At 43.3% G+C, this 18,244-nt stretch overlaps 1 protein-coding gene across 1 annotated transcript in view; it reads right to left on the bottom strand.

The window, feature by feature from the left end:
- Nucleotides 1-15,584, bottom strand: part of LOC141258988 (apolipoprotein L3-like) — a 174,522-nt gene extending 158,938 nt beyond the window's left edge. The window contains exon 1 of the mRNA XM_073674339.1: nucleotides 15,529-15,584. The gene's annotated coding sequence lies outside the window, so the exon portion shown is untranslated. The remainder of the gene's footprint in view (nucleotides 1-15,528) is intronic.
- Nucleotides 15,585-18,244: the final 2,660 nt, after the last annotated feature.

Raw genomic sequence — 18,244 nt, 5'->3', positions numbered from 1 at the left:
TCAGGGAACACACTACATGCAACACCTCCTGCTCCAGACCAGAAAGGAGAGGATCCTGCCCTATATAACTGGATCTGGAGGCGGGGTTAAGTTAGTTCAGTGTCAGGAGTCAAGCAGGACACTAAGGAGCAAGGAGCTGAGGACTGGAGCTGGCAGAGCTCGTCCTGGCCGCAGTACTTTCAGAGAACCGGACACCGGAGTCCGAGGCTGTGGGACCCTTCAAGCCCAGCAGCAGATAGCGCAAGGCAGGAGATTGTAGGTCTCCTGGCCCCAGAACCCCGGAGGCTCAGCCACATGAAAGGACCAGTACCGCCACAGAGGAGCGAGGAATACACGGGATCCGAGTCGCCAGCCATACGGGTGAGCACAGCACGTCACACTCAGGGACGTGGGCTACAACACGACTATAAGCGGGATAGCCAAAGAGTACAGTCAGAACGGCAGGCCTACAACTCCACCTGGCCAGGGGAATTCTAGGATTGCTCCCAGACTGACCAGGCCCTCATCCCTAGCAAGTACTCCCATTGGGGCCTATATAATTACCACCAGTAAAGACCCTGGGACTGCACTGCAAAGACTCTGTGTTGTTATTACTGATCCAGGCACTATCACCACCATCATCCACTCATGCTGCCCTGAAGCTACACTCTTCCTGTGGGGAGTTATATCACCTTGCGGCACATACCACCAGCTTCAGCGGACTGCGGTTACCAATGACCGCAATCCACAGGTGGCATAGTCGGACTATTTAAACCAGATACACATAGACTACCCTGGTTTGACCGCCCTGGGTCACGGACCGGGTCGCCGCCACGGTGAATACTACCCCCAGCATCTACAAGGCCCGGCTCTGGGTATCCCCACAGCCCAGGGGGCGCGTCACTGACACACACACAAGCCCCCTAAGAGACCACCGAATGATAGCAGCGTAACTTAAACTCAAAAACAGTGTCTTTTTTCATGAGGTCTAATTCTATGCCCATCCTTTGTCTTCACACACAGACATGGGTATACGCTTCCTGATTTTGTCTATTTGCTCTTGTCCTCCTCCTTCTCCTCATCTTCCCTCACCTTAGCATTCACCACCATATCTACCATATCACCTCCTCTACGTGTCTTGCAAAGGACATTGGAGTTCCTCCAAATTTTTGGCAGCCGTTACTTCACTGCATAGATAAACAGTATGGGAGACCCACTTCCTAATTATGGGAACATTGTTTTTAGGAGGCTCTCCGACCTCTACGTTTCTTGCAAGGAACATTGGAGTTCCTCCAAATTTTTTGCAGCCGTTGCTTCATTGCATAGGTAACCAGAATGGGAGACCCACTTCCTAATAATGGGAACATTGTTTTTAGGAGGCTCTCCAACCTCTATGTCTCTTGCAAGCGGCATTGGAGTTCCTGCAAATTTTTGTCAGCCGTTGCTTCACTGCATAGGCAAACACTATGGGAGACCCACTTCCTAATAATGGGACCATTGTTTTTAGGAGGCTCTCCAACCTCTACGTCTCTTGCAAGGGGCATTGGAGTTCCTCCAAATTTTTGGCAGCTGTTGCTTCACTGCATAGGCAAATAGTATGGGAGACCCTCTTCTTTCTAATGGGAATATGTTGTTACTGTGGCCCTGCACTATGTGTCTTTAAATTGTTAGTGGGTTTTTTCCTAAATGTTGTCCGCCGTTGGACTCATTGCATACCCTATAACTGTATAGCACACCGGCTCCTTTGTAATGGAAACATGTCATTACTGTGGCCCTGCTCTATGTGTCTTTAAATTGTTAGTGGGGTTTTCCCAAAATTTTAGCAGCCCTTGCCGTCAAAGCATGGGCATTACCACTATAGGAGACCCGCTCCTTTTAATGGGAACATTTTTTTCACTGAGACCCTCCTCTATGTCTCTTCAAAGGGGTATTGGGTTGCGTCCGAATTTTTGGTAGCCCTTGCAGTCACTGCATACGCAATAACAGTATAGGAGACCCACTCGTTAATAATGGGAACAACAAAGCATAGCTGGCTGATGGCTCTCTAACAATAGTGTGGGCCTACTGCTGGCCCTTTAAGAATAGTAAGGGCCGCCTGATGGCCCTATAAAAATAGGCTTTGTGACTTTCAGAGTCCCTCCATCATAAATGAAACAGGATGTGTCTGATGATGTGTCACACACCACATGGCCAGATAAGGTTGTAAAATGTTAAAATGACATTTCCCGGTGAATGCATTTGTCTTAAAAAATAACATAAAAAAACAAACAACAAACAAACAGTAGGGTCTTTCCTTAGTTTAAAAACCAGAGTTGCCAATGTAACCTCAATGTAATCACATTGTTCAGCTCCTGCACCTCCTCCTCCTGTTCGGCCTCCATCTCCGAAATGACCATATCAGTCACAAGCTGGAAGCACGGCAGCACTGCCTTGGCCAAGCGGCAACAGGCTGTGCTGAAGATAATATGCTTTATGCTTAGGTGACAAACCGCCCAGTGCTGCAGAGTTGTTGAAAGCTGTAACACAGCAGCAACTCTCACCACTGAACATAAAGCCAGGCATGGTCGTCTGTGACAATGGGCGGAACCTGGTGACGGAGAAATGACAGCCGGAGTAGATATGGTTTCCCTCTATGCCAGTCCTTTCACCGAGCTAAAGAATATGGCTGTGGTGAAATACAACTCCCACTGAGAAGAAGTTTAAAACTGAAAAACATTGGGCCCACCAGAGGATTTGATTCTGAGGGCTCGCCTTTCTCCCCCGCTCAAGAGACCCATAACTGCTGCAAAATTTGCGCTATCATCAACACTCCTGATGGAGAAGCCAGAGCCCACCTGAGGATTCTCTGGTGGGACTGTCCAATCCTGCCGAGAAGCAGTCCTGGCTAAGAAAAGTGTGTGGAAAGGTACCCGAACACTCTATGGCTCCTTTTTTACTGAGGTGGAAACTCACGCAAACACGGGGAGAACATACAAAATCCTTGCAGATGTTGTCCTTGCTGGGATTTGAACCCAGGATCCCAGCGCTGCAAGGCTAGAGTGCTAACCACTGATCAAATGTGCTTCCATTCACCCTCTGATATCTAACAGGCTGGAGAAACTTGCACCTACTGCCACTCTATCTTCAGCTCCTTTGTGAGAAACTAATGTATTTGGGCAGCCACTCAGTCTACCAAATAAAATTCCTGAGAAGGAAATTGGGGATCGCTTCACTACTGGTGCTGGGGGCAGTGCTAATACCATGGTGTCGTACCATAGTTCACTGGAAATATTACAGGCTGGTAGGAGGCAAGCAGATTCCCACAGAAAAGTACCAGCAGTAATGTTCAGGGACCCTTGCTTGTGGAAGGCGGAAACGATACCGGGAGAAATAGTGGCGACTGGTGACCGAGTAAGGACACCCGGCCGCCGCCGGCATGAGGTTGTGAAAAGCTTCCACCTCCATGAGCTTAAAAGGCTACATTTCAAGTGCAAGCATCTTTAGAGGACTTCCTGGGAGAAATGACAGCTGGAGTAGATAAGGTTTCCCAAAAGTCAGTCCTTTCACCAAGCTAAAAAATATGGCTGTGGTGAAATACAACTCACCGACAAGCTGAGGACAGGCTCCGTATCACCCCTGGCCACATTCACTTGTCCATGTGTTTGCGGTTAGGTGGTTCTTCCCAGTAAGAAAACTGGGGAGGGCACGGGTAATATTGTAAGACCCGTGCTTGTGGAAGGTGGAGACGACACTGGGACAAATAGTGGCGGCTGGGGACCGAGTATGGACACCCGGCCGTCGCCATAAGGTTGTGGATAGCTTCCGCCTCCACAAGCCTAAAAGGCCACATTTCAAGTGCAAGCAGCTGTCAAAAATTTCCCAGTATAGTATTGCAGCCTGTGGGTGGGTGGCTGGCTGCATACTTGCATGTCAAGGAATGGGGTAGGGACAGCTGAACGCTGCACTGGGACAAGGACGTGAACGGTGATTGTTGCAAGTCTGCAACGACAGGTGCATGGCGAGAGGCATCTTTGCATGCGCCAAGGATCACTTATGATGGGCACACTTTTAGGCAGTGACCTGGGAGTCAGAGATGCTTCCAGGGGTCTTCCCCATGCTGTTCCCATGTCTTTTCAGCACTGTATGCATGTGTCTGATGATGTGTCACACACCGCATGGCCAGATAAGGTTGTAAAATGTTAAAATGACATTTCCCAGTGAATGCATTTGTCTTGGTTGAAAGCAATGCAAAAGTGCAAAAAAGCATCAAAAACGCTATGTGTGAACATAGCCCAACGTGTGGAGGAGCATTTTTGTTTTTGGATATTTATTTTACCTTATATGCAAGTCATTACCCTGGAAAGGATGTTCCTTAACATATTTCACAGGAAAATCCATTTTGGTTTAGTTTTTGTATGTTTTATTGTGAGTCCGTAAAAGTGGCGTAATACCTCTGACAACGTTGTTGACAGCAGTGACCTGGGAGTCAGAAATGCTTCCCCATGCTGTTCCCTTGTCATTTGAGCACTGTTCTTATCGATTTGGGCAATTTTTAGGCCCTTTGCAGACCGCCGGGGGGAGCCACCTGAAAAATACTCGAGTTTCCCATACACTTACATTGGGCTGGTTGCTCGGGTCGAGCACCCGAGTATTCCAATGTGCTCGGACCGAGCATCGAGCACCTGAGCATTTTAGTGCTCGCCCATCACTAGTGATTATATCAAATATGTGTGTACGGTATATTGCATTATATAGCTTTCAGACATATTTAATAAATTTCATTTCATTTAACTTTTACCCACTACAGCTAGTTTGGACGTTCCCAAATAGATCAGATTTTTAAAATATGACATATGTAACTCTATGTAGTAATAACTGTTTTTCAAAAATGTTCCCATATTCAGCAATACTCCATAAGTGCTCATAAACTACTGTTTGGGCATATCGCAGGGCTCAAAAGTGAAGGAGCATTATTTAATTAGTGGAACACAGATTTTGCTGGAGTAGGTTGTGGGAACCATTTGCAGAGTCCCTAAGTTGCCAGAATGGCTGAAACCCCCTCCTAAGCGTCCCCGCTTTAGAATCTTCACCCTTATATAGGTTCTTTTATAGTTTGCCACTTTTGCGTACTAAAAATACTTTTGTGAAAAAAAATTTCCACTGTCATATTCTGAGAGCTATAACTTTTTTATTTACCGTATTTATTCACAGAGTCATATGAGGGTTAAATTGTTTGCTTATTTTTTTTTCTGACGAGGGCAGAGTAAAGTACTGCAGTGCGGATGCACCGGGGCTCTTTGACCTTTCCCGGCATCTGCGCATTGTAGTACTTTGCTCTGCCCTCCTCAGGGTAGAGAAGTACGCCGGCGCAGGAGTGCATTGCTGGGGAGACTGTGTTGATGACGTAGGGACGCGTCATCCACACGAAGCAAGAAGGAGGAAGGCGATTGCAAGAAGAAGTCCTTTGGAAGCGCATTGAGCTGTAGGTTGGATTGCTGCTAAAAGGGAAAAAAAAATAAAAACATTTTTAAATCTTCCTTAGTGAGTGTGACCGGAGCGTAAGTGCAAATGGAAATTAGTGTGTGACTTGTTTATCAGTGACTTGGATTCAGGGAGTTTGGAAGTGAGGAATTTGGACTGAATTGCTGTCTGTATTTTATTAATTCTTTACATTTCTTTTTACTTAACATTTCTGTCTAGTGCAATCCCCATTAAGAAATGAGCTCCATTATTGACAATGCTATCCAGTGTACATCTTGCCACATGTATGCAATCCTTGAACAGCCGGTCGTGGGTGCATACTGCTGTGCGAGATGTGTGCACGTTGTGCATTTGGAAGCCCAAGTACTGGATCTAAATGAGCAGCTGGCAACACTGAGATCTATTGACAATATGGAAAGGAGTCTGCTGCTCACTGAGCAGCTGCTCACTGGGGTAGATGTGGAGGAGGGTGGTAGTAGGGAGCTACAGGACAGTGAGGCAGCTAGCTGGGTGACAGTTAGAAGGGGGGCTAGAGGGAACAGGAGGCTAGTCCTGATCTGGCACACCCCAAGAAGTTTGCAAAGTTGGCAGATGAGGGGGGTGTCGGTACAGGGGTAGCACTGCTGCAGCAAGGCATGTCCTATGAAAGCCGGAGGAGTGTCAGCTCCAGTAAGGGGGGAAATAGAAGAGCAGGGCTGGCCAGGCAGGTGCTGGTAGTGGGGGACTCAATTATTAGGGGAACAGATAGGACAATCTGTCACAAAGACAGGGGTCATCAAACAGTGTGCTGCCTACCTGGAGCTCGAGTCCGGCACATCGCTGATCGGGTTGACAGACTGCTGGGAGGGGCTGGTGAGGACCCAGTGGTCATGGTGCACATCAGCACAAATGACAAAGTTAGAGGTAGGTGGAAGGTCCTTAAAGATGATTTCAGGGAATTAGGTTGCAAGCTTAAAGCAAGGACCTCCAAGGTCGTATTCTCTGAAATACTGCCTGTACCACATGTCACGCCAGAGAGGCAACGGGAGATTAGGGAGATAAATAAGTGGCTCAGGAATTGGTGTAGCAAGGAGGGGTTTGGGTTCCTGGAGAACTGGGCCGAATTCTCAGTTGGCTACAGGTTCTACGCTAGGGATGGGCTGCACCTCAATGGGGAGGGTGCAGCGGTGCTGGGGAGAAAATGGCTAGAAGGGTGGAGGAGTGTTTAAACTAGGGATTGGGGGGGGTATTCATTTTATAGGTGGGGAAGATAGTGCAGATATTGACCTAGGCACAAATAAAGAAATTGGGGGTGGAGTTAGAAGAGTCAATATAGTAAGAAGGAATAAAGGTACAGAGAGATACATAAAATGCATGTACAGTAATGCCAGAAGCCTCACCAACAAAATGGAGGAATTAGAATTAATTTTGTTGGAGAATAATTATGACATGGTGGGGATATCTGAGACATGGCTGGACGAGAGCCATGACTGAGCAGTTAATTTACAGGGCTATAGTCTGTTCGGAAATGACCGTACAAACAAGCGAGGGGGCTGTGTGTTTATATGTAAAATCATCCTTAAAACCCATCTTGTGTGAGAATATATGTGAATCTAATGAAAATGTAGGTGTGGGTGGAGTTAAGGGGAGGGGAAAAATAATAAATTACTGATAGGGGTTTGTTATAAGTCTCCAAAAATAATGGAAGCAGTGGAGAATATCCTCGTAAAGCAAATAGATGAAGCAGCGACTCAAGGAGAAGTCATTATTATGGGGGACTTCAACTACCCTGAAATACATTGGGGAACAGAAACCTGTAGTTCAAGCAAAGGTAATAGGTTTTTGACATCTATGAGAGACAATTACCTTTCACAACTGGTTCAGGACCCAACAAGAACGGGGGCACTGGTAGACCTAATATTAACCAACAGGCCAGACCGCATATCAAATATACGAGTTGGGGGTCACTTGGGTAATAGTGATCGCAAAATAATAAGTTTTCATGTATCCTTTAATAAGATGTGTATTAGAGGTTTTATAAGGACACTAAACTTCAGGAAGGCAAATTTCCAACGGTTGAGAGATGATCTTAGTGCAATAAACTGGGACGATATCCTGAGACATAAAACTACACAAAGCAAATGGGAGACATTTATTAGCTTCCTGAATAGGACCTGTGCACAATATATACCCTATGGGAATAAACATGCTAAAAATAGGAGGAAACCACTATGGCTAAATAGAGCTGTAAGGGGTGCAATAAGTGACAAAAAGAAAGCATTTAGAGAACTAAAGCAAGTAGGTAGTGATGAGGCATTAAATAAATACAGAAAATTAAATAAATTCTGTAAAAACCAAATCAAGGCAGCAAAGATTGAGACAGAGAGAATCATTGCCAGAGAAAGTAAAAATAATCCCAAAATATTATTTAACTACATAAATAGTAAAAACTAAAAAATGATAGTGTTGACCCCATTAAAAATAGTCTGGGTGAAATGGTGGATGAGGATGAGGAAAAAGCCAATATGCTAAATGATTTTTATTCAGCAGTATTTACACAAGAAAATCGCATGACAGAAAACATGATTAGTGATAACAAAAATTCTCCATTAAATGTCACTTGTTTAACCCAGCAGGAAGTACGGCAGCGTCTAAAAATCACTAAAGTTGACAAATCCCTGGGCCCGGATGGGATACACCTGCGAGTACTGCAGGAATTAAGTAACGTCATAGATAGACCATTATTTTTAATCTTTAAAGATTCCATAATAACAGGGTCTGTACCACAGGACTGGCGTATAGCAAATGTGGTGCCAATATTCAAAAAGGGGACAAAAACTGAACTTGGAAATTATAGGCCGGTAAACTTAACCTCTACTGTGGGTAAAATCCTGGAGGGTTTCCTAAGAGATTCTATAATAGAGTATCTGAAGAAGAATAACCTCATGACCCAATATCAACATAGGTTTACGAGGAACCGTTCCTGTCAAACTAATCTGATCAGCTTTTATGAGGAGGCAAGTTCCGAACTGGACCAAGGAAATGCAGTGGATGTTGTGTTTATGGACTTTTCAAAAGCTTTTGATACGGTTCCACACAAAAGGTTGATAGATAAAATGAGAACAATGGGGATAGGGGAAAATATATGCCTGTGAGTTAAGAACTGGCTCAATGATAGGAAACAAAGGGTGGTTATTAATGGAACAACTCAGACTGGGTCTCAGTTAACAGTGGGCTATCACAAGGGTCAGTATTGGGCCCATTTCTTTTTAACATATTTATTAATGACCTTGTAGGGGGCATGCAGAGTAGTATTTCAATATTTGCAGATGACACTAAACTCTGCAGGGTAATCAATACAGAGGAGGACAATTTTATATTACAGGAGGAACTAGAAGCTTGGGCTGATAAATGGCAAATGAGCTTTAATGGGGATAAATGTAAGGTAATGCACTTGGACAGAGGAAATAAAATATATAATTATATGCTTAATTGTAAAACACTGGGCAAAACTGTAACTGTAAAAGACCTGGGTGTATTGGTGGATGACAAGCTCACGTTTGGTGGCCAGTGTCAGGCTGCTGCTGCAAAGGCAAATAAAATAATGGGATGCATTAAAAGAGGCATAGATGCTCATGAGAACATAATTTTACCTCTATACAAGTCACTAGTGTGACCACACTTAGAATACTGTGTACAGTTCTGGTCTCCAGTGTATAACAAAGACAGAGCTGAACTAGAGAGGGTGCAGAGAAGAGCGACCAAGGTTATTAGAGGACTGGGGGGCCTGCAATACCAAGACAGGTTATTACACTTATTTACTTTGGAAAAACAAAGGCTTAGGGGTGATCTTATTACTATGTACAAGTATATGAGGGGACAATACAAAGACCTTTCTACTGATCTTTTTACTCTGAGGCCTGAGACGGGGATAAGGGGGGTATCTTCTACGTCTGGAGGAAAGTATGTTTAATCATAATCATAGATGCGGATTCTTTACTGTAAGAGCAGTGAGACTATGGAACTCTTTGCCGCATGATGTTGTAATGAGTGATTCACTACTAATATTTCGGAAGGGCATGGATGCCTTTCTTGAAAAGTATAATATTACAGGTTATATATACTAGATTCCTTGATAGGGCGTTGATCCTGGGAACTAGTCTGATTGTCATATGGAGTCAGGAAGGAATTTTTTTCCCCAATGTGGAGCTTAATGTTTGCCAGGTGGTTTTTTTTTGCCTTCCTCTGGATCAACATGTTAGGCTATGGGTTGAACTAGATGGACTTAGTCTTCCTTCAACCTGACAAACTAAAAAAAAAAAAGGGAGGCACCGAGCCAAGACAAGGAACACCACTCAGACCAGACCGCCCCCTAGGTAATAAAAGCTCTTTTTCTTGTCTTGCAGGTCGGATCGGGGGCCATATATACATCATTATAGAGTACTGTATATGAGGGCTGAAAGGTGGTGGCCATATCAGGTTCCCTTTAAAAGCTTTGCAGCATTGAGATTTGCGACAAATCGATTCACTGTAAATTAAGTTTTTGAGGAACATTTGCCACATCCACTGAACTTGCATCTCAAAAGACTACCTCCTTTAAAGAATGTATTTAGTAGCTTAGTCATGTGTAGTGAGCGTTTTGAACTGATTGGTGATTCACAGAATACTATAACACTGGGCCATGAAAAAGAAAAGTTGTGTGTTTTTTCACAAAAATGTTGCTTCAGTTCCAAAGTTTTAATTTTCAGAAGGTGTAAAAAAAGCCACAATTTGCAATTCCATTTCTCCTGAGTACGGCAATTTCTAATTTATGCTCGGGAACTACTGTTTGGGCACACTGTAGAGATCAGACGAGAAAGCGTGCCATTTTTTGAGCATATCATTTGCTGGAATGATATGCATGTGCCAAGTCACATTAGCTGAGTCCCTGAGGTGCCAAAATAGCAAAATTGACACCCATTTTACAAACTGCAACCCTTTATAAATTCGTCTAGGGGTGTATTGAATATTTTGACACCACAGGTGTTTCACAGACCCTGACAATGAAAAATTTCAATTTTCTACTGAGGAGGACTATGATGTTAGATTACAAAAGTTGCCCCAGCATACATAAAGGATAAATGTGACATGCAGAAGTAGTGCTGTTGCAGAGTGTGACATGCAGAAGTAGTGCTGTTGCTTTAAAAGCATTCAGCAACTATTAGAAGTAATACAAGCACATGAGACAGGAAGTGTTGTGCTCCAGAAGCATCCAGTAACTAGAGGGGTTAACACAGTCACAGGAGAAGGGAAGTGTTTTAGCAGAGCCCCAGGGGGATTGTGGGGAAGTTGTTTACTGTCTGGCTGGAGCCGAAGAGAAAGGTGGTGTGTGTGTTCTGTATCTCACAGAAGCGCCCCTGCAAGTGAAAAGGATTCAAGTTAGGAGTGAAGCTAAGCACAGGTCAGGTAAAGTTCCTGAACTAACAGTGCAGAGTATTGTCAGGCAGAAAGATAAGGACTAGAATAAATGGTGTCACAGGGATCATCTCCCTCAGAAAACCCTCCCCCCTCCTCCATCTCACTGTGCTGTAAAGAATGCTGTGTTCATTTGCATTAGAACTGTGCTGTCCTGTACTACTGGGAAGACTGTGAACTGCTGTGCTGCTAAGGAAACTGTACTGTTTGTCACTGGAGCCTATTGCTCATAAGACTTAACTTGCACTGGCTGTGCGGCTTCTTATTAAATGCTACTGTTCTACCATTTATGAGGACTCTTGTCAAATGTGTCTTGTCAGCAAGTGAAACAACCTACGTGTCTGTGCCTGAGGGTCAATACCCCTGTGTGCCTGAGAGAAGCTGCAGCACATGCTCTATGGTCGCCCTGAGTAATGATTCCCCCAGGATTCCAAAGAATTCATGTAACCTGTCTCGCCCCTATCTGAACCTAGCGGCGTGCGTGTAACATAAAACTCCATTTAAAAACTGAGTCATTTTCTGATGACACTTTCCCTTTAAGAATCTGGTATTAGCTGCGGACAGTATTAGTAAATAAGAATAACTTTTACAAGAAAACTAATGAAAAACAGAAAAATCAATCAATGATTTGTCAAAGCAAAGGTCATTTTAAAGCAGGTCAATGGCTTCTTTCTGAAACACCTGCATATACATAGCAGTTGACATATTTGGACTGGATTCTCTGCCATCACTGTCTGTTTGAGTAAAGACATTGCCAACAAAGGTACAAAGACCATTTAAAGTCTGGAATCTGCTAGATAGTGCTGAAATACTATGAGAAAGTCAATCTCAAAGTATTCTGAACAGATGCAACAATGCTAACCTGACAATTGGCCTATTTTAGGGCTCGTACACATGAAAGTATTTTTGGTCCGAGAGTGATCCGACAAAACATTGCATTGCACTCGGATCAATGTTAGTGTATGAGGCCGTGCACATGTCCAATTTTTTCCTTAGATTGTGTCTGTCCAAGGAAGAAAATCGCAGCATGCCCCAGTTGGATCCAATATTCAGATCGTACTCGGCCATACCAGTCAATGAGTCAGTGGGAAACATTGGACTGTACTCGGATGACATCTGAGTGCAGTCCAATTTTCATTGCGTGACAGAATGGAAAATATGGAGAATTTATTTTCTCCATGTTTACCTCATCTCAGAGGATCATATCACATGGTGATCACAATCTGATCAAACGATGATCCGAGATGATCAAAGCGTCATTAGCATAATCGGCCCGATACTCTCGGGTGAGAGTAAATAGTGTCATCTGCACCTGCCTTTAGCATGAATTCACACATCCTTTGGAAACAAAAGAGACCATAGCCATGTTCCCAATATTTTAGAGAAAATTATGTGCAGTCAGGCCTTTATAGGGTAGAAGTAAAGTTTTTAAAAATGTAGAGGATGATCAACTTAGCAGGTTATCACCTACTCTTAGATCAGGGATGTCAAAATAAAACACAGAGGGCCAATATGAAATACTTGAACAAAGTCATGGGCCAACTAGTATACAGTATAATGGGCCCCACATAGTCCTCCATACAGACTAATGGGCCCCACATTGTCCTCCATACAAAATAATGAGCCCCACATAATCCTCCATACAGAATAATGGGCCCCACATTGTCCTCCATACAAAATAATGAGCCCCACATAATCCTCCATACAGAATAGTGAGCCCCACATAATCATCTATACAGTATTATGGGCACCACATAGTCTTCCATACAGAATAATGGCCCACACAGTTCTCCATACAGAATAATGGGCCCCACATAGTCCTCCATACAGTATAATGGGCCCCACATTGTCCCCCATACAGAATAATGGGCCCAACATAGTCCTCCATACAGAATAATAGCCTCACATAGTCCTCCATACAGAATAATGGCCCCACATAGTCCTCCATACAGTATAATGGCCCCACATAGTCCTCCATACAGAATAATGGCCACACATAGTCCTCCATACAGTATAATGGGTCCCACATTGTCCTCCATACAGAATAATGGACCCCGCATAATCCTCCATACAGTATAATGGGCCCCACATTGTCCCCCATACAGAATAATGGGCCCCACATAGTCCTCCATACAGAATAATGGCCTTACATAGTCCACCATACAGAATAATGGGCCCCACATAGTCCTCCATACAGTATAATGGCCCCACATAGTCCTCCATTTAGAATAATGGCCACACATAGTCCACCATACAGTATAATGGCCCCACATAGTCCTCCATACAGAATAATGGCCCCACATACAGTGGTGGCCAAAAGTATTGGCACCCCTGCAATTCTGTCAGATAATACTCAGTTTCTTCCTGAAAATGATTGCAATCACAAATTCTTTGGTATTATTATCTTCATTTAATTTGTCTTCAATGAAAAAACACAAAAAGAATTGTCCTAAAGCCAAATTGGATATAATTACACACCAAACCTAAAAAAGGGGGTGGACAAAAGTATTGGCACTGTTTGAAAAATCATGTGATGCTTCTCTAATTCGTGTAATTAACAGCACCTGTAACTTACCTGTGGCACCTAACAGGTGTTGGCAATAACTAAATTACACTTGCAGCCAGTTAACATGGATTAAAGTTGACTGAACCTCTGTCCTGTGTCCTTTTGTGTACCACATTGAGCATGGAGAAAAGAAAGATGACCAAAGAACTGTCTGAGGACTTGAGAAACCAAATTGTGAGGAAGCATGAGCAATCTCAAGGCTACAAGTCCATCTCCAAAGACCTGAATGTTCCTGTGTCTTCCATGCGCAGTGTCATCAAGAAGTTTAAAGCCCATGGCACTGTGGCTAACCTCCCTAGATGTGGATGCAAAAGAAAAATTGACGAGAGATTTCAACGCAAGATTGTGCGGATGGTGGATAAAGAACCTCGACTAAGATCCAAACAAGTTCAAGCTGCCCTGCAGTCCAAGGGTACAACAGTGTCAACCCATACTATCAGTCGGCGTCTGAATGAAAAGGGACTGTATGGTAGGATACCCAGGAAGACCGCACTTCTTACCCCAAGACATAAAAAAGCCAGGCTGGAGTTTGCCAAAACTTACCTGAGAAAGCCTAAAACGTTTTGGAAGAAAGTTCTCTGGTCAGATGAGACAAAAGTAGAGCTTTTTGGGAAAAAGCATCAACATAGAGTGTACAGGAAAAAAAAGAGGCATTCAAAGAAAAGAACACGGTCCCTACAGTCAAACATGGCGGAGGTTCCCTGATGTTTTGGAGTTACTTTGCTGCCTCTGGCACTGGACTGCTTGACCGTGAGCATGGCATTATGAAGTCTGAAGACTACCAACAAATTTTGCAGCATAATGTAGGGCCCAGTGTGAGAAAGCTGGTTCTCCCTCAGAGGTCATGGGTCTTCCAGCAGGACAATGACCCAAAACACACTTCCAAAAGCACTATAAAATGGTTTGAGAGAAAGCACTGGAGACTTCTAAGGTGGCCAGCAATGAGTCCAGACCTGAATCCCATAGAACACCTGTGGAGAGATCTCAAAATGGCAGTTTGGAGAAGGCACCCTTCAAATATCAGGGACCTGGAGCAGTTTGCCAAAGAAGAATTGTCTACAATTCCAGCAGAGCATTGTAAGAAACTCATTGATGGTTACCGGAAGCGGTTGTTCGCAGTTATTTTGGCTAAAGGTTGTGCAACCAAGTATTAGGCTGAGGGTGCCAATACTTTTGTCTGGCCCATTTTCGGAGTTTTGTGTGAAATGATCAATGATTTGATTTTTGCTTCATTCTCTTTTGTGTTTTTTCCTTGCAAGCAAATTAAATGAAGATAATAATATCAAAGAATTTGTGATTGCAATCATTTTCAGGAAGAAACTGAGTGTTATCTGACAGAATTGCAGGGGTGCCAATACTTTTGACCTCCACTGTAGTCCTCCATACAGTATAATGGCCCCATATAGGGATGGTGGTTTGACACTTATGTCTTAGATAAAAAATAAATAACACCAAAACCCTATTCTTACACAGCAAACACAAAACTTAAGTGTCTATTAACAAGGAGCCATGTCTTTCTTTGAGATAAATCAACCTTAGCCATAATGTTTGTGCTGGGATTTGGCAGTGGCTTCATGTAAGCAGGCTGCCATCTAACAAGACTTGACATGCCCTGTGAGAATTCACTCTCCCTGTTTGTCTTGTTGTCGTCTTCCTGGTCATTTGCATAAATGTTAAGATTATGTTTGTGCAAATGTAATGAATTATCCTTTATTATACTTCATTATATCATCATATTTATAATGCTGCTAAGCCTGGGTGGCTGAAAAATGTAAATTTGTGATCTTGTTATGGATTTAAAGAATTGGTCTTAGTCAAAAAGAACCAAAGTGAAATTCTTTATCCAGTAATTATGTCGGCTGGGTGAAGAAAAACAAGGCGGGTGTATTTGACATGATTATATGACTGGGCAGGAGGAACTGTCTCTCATTATAATTGCGGTCATTTAATTTGTTGTGTTGTGTGTTCAATGCAAACCAAGCAAAAACAAAGATCTATTTGGCTGAAAAATTAAGGGGGCATCCTGACATTGATTTTTTTTATTTAAACAGCTTAGTATATCATAACATGATAAAAGAAGTAGCAGGTACCTTATCGATCCCTCACTGTTCTGGCTCCAGCGTTTCCTGATCCCGCACCACTGTCTGTACTTCCTGCTCCAGTGGTGACGACACAGTATGGACACTGGACAACCCTTTTAAATTTGCTTCCTTATTTCATTTAATTCAATGATGTGCATGATATTCTGATTATGCCATCCTCCAGAAATGGACAGGTTTCTATGCACAATAATATGGTGAACCCTGTTAATCAGAGTCTGCAGGACAGGCAGCCCGCGTGATATACATATCATTGTACTCTCTGGTACAGTGCACAGTTCAACATTTAAACAGAACCTGTCAGCACAATTTTGTAATGTAAAGTAAAGACATTGCTGTGATGTTGCTGTAATACTGATTAAATTGATACCTTTCATGAAGAAATTGACTTTGTAGTTCTTCTTTAATCACCCTTTGAAATTTTCTGCTACATAAATTTCAGTGCACAGGGGCCGGACTGTGCACTGGGTCTTCACCCTGCCTGTGATTCCCCAGCCCTTCTGCTGCCTCCGGTCACTGCTGAGATTTCAATGGCTGGAGGCAGGCGGAGGGGCTGGGGAACCACAAACAGGGAGGAGCAGACCGAGTGCCCAGGCCCCTGTGCACTGAAATCTAATCAGCAGAAAACTTCAAATGGTGAAGAGCAACAAAGTAGATTTATTCACAAAATGTATCAATTTAATAAGTATCACAACCCCATTACAGTCATGCCTTTACTTTACATTGCAAAATTGCTTTACAATAAAATGGCTTTCTGGTTTTGGAAAACCTCTGTCTTCTGACTGCAGTTTGTTTAAAAAAAACAAAACAATATGTGCTTTTGTCAAACTCCTCAGGTCCATCACTGAGTCTTTACGGCGCTGGTCACACATGAGTAGTGCACAGTGTCTGGCTTAGTGCGGGGCAGCCCGCCTAATCTAATAGTATGGGCGTCACTAATAGGCTGTAAGCCAAACACTGTGCACTACTCGTGTGTGACCAGCACCCTATACAAGCCTTTTTCTGTTGTGAGTGGTTGTCTCATCAGTATGTAATGCTGCCATCTTTATTATATGGGTTGGCTACACCCTGTTGGTGCATTAGTTCTGAGACCTGGGCAGGTAAACACTGCTGCCCTTTTTTTGCTGTATTTATTTATATAACTCTGGAAACACAATTTCTAATGTATACTGGAAGACCAAAGTAATATCATATGAGGTCACTAAGAAAGAGGTGAAACCGGATGATTGACACAATGAATCTCATGATTGAAATATGAACATGGAGTTGTATAATTTTGTATCTTGCCAATTTAGCTCAAATTGTAGCATTTATTTAATTACTTTAAAGACTATGGGGCCGATACAACAAAGCTTTTGTGCCAGAAAAGTGACATAAAAGCTGTGAATGCTTCTCTAATTCGTGTAATTAACAGCACCTGTAACTTACCTGTGGCATCTAACAGGTGTTGGCAATAACTAAATCACACTTGCAGCCAGTTAACATGGATTAAAGTTGACTCAACCTCTGTCCTGTGTCCTTGTGTGTACCACATTGAGCATGGAGAAAAGAAAGAAGACAAAAGAACTGTCTGAGGACTTGAGAAACCAAATTGTGAGGAAGCATGAGCAATCTCAAGGCTACAAGTCCATCTCCAAAGACCTGAATGTTCCTGTGTCTTCCGTGCGCAGTGTCATCAAGAAGTTTAAAGCCCATGGCACTGTGACTAACCTCCCTAGATGTAAACGGAAAAGAAAAATTGACGAGAGATTTCAACGCAAGATTGTGCGGATGGTGGATAAAGAACCTCGACTAACATCCAAACAAGTTCAAGCTGCCCTGCAGTCCGAGAGTACAACAGTGTCAACCCGTACTATCCGTCGGCGTCTGAATGAAAAGGGACTGTATGGTAGGATACCCAGGAAGACCCCACTTCTTACCCCGAGACATAAAAAAGCCAGGCTGGAGTTTGCCAAAACTTACCTGAGAAAGCCTAAAACGTTTTGGAATAATGTTCTCTGGTCAGATGAGACAAAAGTAGAGCTTTTCGGGAAAAAGCATCAACCTAGAGTGTACATGAAAAAAAAAGAGGCATTCTAAGAAAAGAACACGGTCCCTACAGTCAAACATGGCGGAGGTTCCCTGATGTTTTGGGGTTGCTTTGCTGCCTCTGGCACTGGACTGCTTGACCGTGTGCATGACAATATGAAGTCTGAAGACTACCAACAAATTTTGCAGCATAATGTAGGGCCCAGTGAGAGAAAGCTGGGTCTCCCTCAGAGGTCATGGGTCTTCCAGCAGGACAATGACCCAAAACACTCTTTTCCAAAGCACTATAAAATGGTTTTAGAGAAAGCACTGGAGACTTCTAATGTGGCCAGCAATGAGTCCAGACCTAAATCCCATAGAACACCTGTGGAGAGATCTCAAAATGGCAGTTTGGAGAAGGCACCCTTCAAATATCAGGGACCTGGAGAAGTTTGCCAAAGAAGAATGGTCTACAATTCCAGCAGAGCATTGTAAGAAACTCATTGATGGTTACCGGAAGCGGTTGTTCGCAGTTATTTTGGCTAAAGGTTGTGCAACCAAGTATTAGGCTGAGGGTGCCAATACTTTTGTCCGGCCCTTTTTTGGAGTTTTGTGTGAAATGATCAATGATTTGATTTTTGCTACATTCTCTTTTGTGTTTTTTCCTTGCAAGCAAATTAAATGAAGATAATAATACCAA

The sequence above is a fragment of the Phyllobates terribilis genome, unplaced genomic scaffold (genome assembly GCF_046119375.1).
Source record: "Phyllobates terribilis strain yellow unplaced genomic scaffold, ASM4611937v1 Scaffold_3__8_contigs__length_932513732, whole genome shotgun sequence".
Classification (NCBI taxonomy): Eukaryota; Metazoa; Chordata; class Amphibia; order Anura; family Dendrobatidae; genus Phyllobates; species Phyllobates terribilis.
This window is presented reverse-complemented; position numbering and strand designations above follow the sequence as displayed.